Genomic DNA, 2,853 nt, shown 5'->3' on the forward strand with positions numbered 1-2,853 from the left:
ACAGACATATAATACAAAAATTAATAAATATATTATTATAATTTCAGCAACAGGAATAGTACCGCAATCTCTTTTTAAAAATTTAAAAATTTTGGACTTAGAGAACACATAAAACACAAAAAAGTCAAAATGTGGAGGCGAGACGCCGGTAATTATGTTGATAAGCACTGCACTACTGCCGCCGGGTGGAGGTGGGATACGAAAAGAAGATGCTCTCACTGCTCTCACTCACAATAAGTTCGGAAAAACCGAATTTTATTATCGTATTTAATTGACGTCACAGTTACTTTGGCGAAACAGGAGCTCGCTTTTCGAAGGCATGATGAAAAAGACAGACGAATCAATTTGATATATAAAACCTAACAGGAACGGCTGGTCCATGAGGTCATTTGGGTAATGACCCCCTAAAAAATAAAGGTTTTACCCAACACCAGCCGCGACTGCAATGTACACAAGACTATGACTGCTACATATTATGTTATTTCAACCAAATCAGAAGTACAATAATTTTGAAAAGTAAGTGCAATGTATACTTCTAAATCTATCTAAATTTATTAATATGTAATTTTTTTCAAAACTATCGATCTTTCTTTGAAACATTTTCAATTCACAATTCACTGTTGGAAGCGCTGTACTTTTTAGTATAAATACGTATACGAAAAATTAAAATAATAGTTGAATTAACACATCGTTAAATGTTACGAGGAACATAGTTTTTTGGATTACACAGCAAAATCTTGGAATTTCAGTCCGATATTACTCCATTGAGTCTTTGGACTCACAAATAAATACCTCGAAAAGCCGACAAACATCTGTCTAGAACTTTTCTAGTAACCAGAGGGTATCGTAAACGACCCGTGTTTAGACCTCTTTCGTGAAAGTGACCGACCGCCGGCGCCGCTCGATTTCGTCATAAATCTCAGCCGTACCCCCCACGATAATTGACAAGTCTGTCATACAGCCCTACCATTTAAAACCTTTATTCTCTTCGTTTTAAAAATAGTTTCGCATGGTTTTTCTCTCTTCTCGTTTTACAATGGTCCAGTGACTAATAAATGAGTGTTGTGTTATGAGTTTGTTCGAGCTCAAAAAAACGTGGTTCGAAATTGTTTAACGTTTAACGAATGGTAAGTTATTCTAGTTTTTATGTTGGTCTTAACGTGTTAGGGGCCAAGAATACAACATTGTCTGTCCATTATAACATAGAACTGATATGTTGAATTCAGATCTCTAATTATTTAAAAACCAAAAAAATAAAGCAGCAGTCAAAGTGGCATGTACGCGTAACCTAATATATATTTTTTTTACATTAAAAGATCGCCGTCTTCCTCGTCGCACTTACGACATTTGCATATGTTATCTTTGTTAAACTCACGGAAGGAATATAATGAACCGGTCACCCGTCCAAGTGCTGACCGCTGCCCGCGTGGCTTACCTTCGGTGATCGAACGACAACCTTTACCGTTTGACGAGTTTTTATTCTGCAATTGTTTACAATTAATCGACAAAAAAAATTGTTTTCTTAATTATCTAGTACTTAAAGCTATGAATCTACATTATACGGGTCTGTGCATGTTTCCGAATACCTGCACGAAAAACAAATCGGTTCGGTGGTTGCTATGGATTTCAAAAAAAAACAAAAAGTGTTGGGGGGCAACGGCACGCGGTGTTCCCAAGCGGTCACCCATCCAAGTACTGACCGCGCCCGACGTTGCTTAACTTCGGTGATCGGACGAGAACCGGTGCTTTTCAACGTGGTATGGCCGTTGCCGTGGTGTTTAGGTGTGATCGTTGGTGTAAAATATATTGCTTTTAACATTCCGATGCACGAATATGAACATCAAAACGCGATGCGTTTCGTTTCCGTATGCACTTACCCTCTGACGACCGACGTCGGACCGAACTAACGGGAAATCCCACAACAACCACCACGTCACGCTCTAACGACAAGAGAGACTACTAGACGGACTGGCGATCTCCCGCGTCGCACATTTTTCGACCGCCGGCGGCGGTGGAAAATCCAGAATTTCACCCCACCTACCGCGCTGCTTGCTCCGACGACGACGAGATTCCCACATTTGGATCGACCGAAATATGTAAGTAATATCAGGAAGTTCCGATTTTCGAGAGGAGACCTGTGTTTCTATTTACCTATCTATAATAATTATCGTTATAATCATCATATCATTATTATTATTATTAACATTATTATTTATTACCATTATTATTATTATTATTATTATTTATCGTCCCTCGGATTCGGCGATCTTCGAAAATCCAAGTTGGACCGTTAGACATTCGAACGCGGTGTGCGTGGCTGACGAGTTGTTATTTTTGGCGTTTTTTCTTCGATCTTCACCCCGACTTCGGACGACGCAGGTCGGACACGAAATTACGAAGAGAGAAAGACGGAAGAAAGGAAGAAAACCTGAAGATCCGTCGAAGAAAATATCGGAAAACTCGTAGGTGCGGCATCGGTCGGACGATGAAGACCGTCTCCTTTCGGATGATCCTCTCGACGGACTTTCGGCCGTCCCGAAGGGTCCGGACGGCAACGGGACCCGTCGTCGACTCGTCCCGTTTCAACTTCCGCCGAAAACGATCGACCTGAACGTCGGAGAGGCGGTTCGCGGCATCCTGTTGTCGGAATTGCCTCGGTTCGAACACCAGGTCCTTTCTGTGCTTCGACCGTTTCGGAAGCGTTTGGCGACGCGAAGATGTCGTAAAATCGAGAAGGTGGCGCGGTATTCCGGGAAGAGATGGACCAATATTTCGGCGAACGAAATATGGATTCCCGGAATCGACGCGTCTACCCCGCACCGCCGACGTAAACCGTCGGTCCCGAATCGAAAC

The 2,853-nt window shown here is 41.9% G+C and overlaps 1 non-coding gene across 1 annotated transcript; it reads right to left on the reverse strand.

Moving 5' to 3' along the window:
* Positions 1–1,651: 1,651 nt before the first annotated feature.
* On the reverse strand, positions 1,652–1,771 carry LOC138140894 (5S ribosomal RNA). Its single transcript, XR_011162805.1, has one exon. It is a non-coding gene; the product is annotated as a 5S ribosomal RNA (ribosomal RNA).
* Between the last annotated feature and the right edge of the window lie 1,082 nt (positions 1,772–2,853).

This window comes from Tenebrio molitor, unplaced genomic scaffold (genome assembly GCF_963966145.1).
Source record: "Tenebrio molitor unplaced genomic scaffold, icTenMoli1.1 SCAFFOLD_53, whole genome shotgun sequence".
Taxonomy (NCBI): domain Eukaryota; kingdom Metazoa; phylum Arthropoda; class Insecta; order Coleoptera; family Tenebrionidae; genus Tenebrio; species Tenebrio molitor.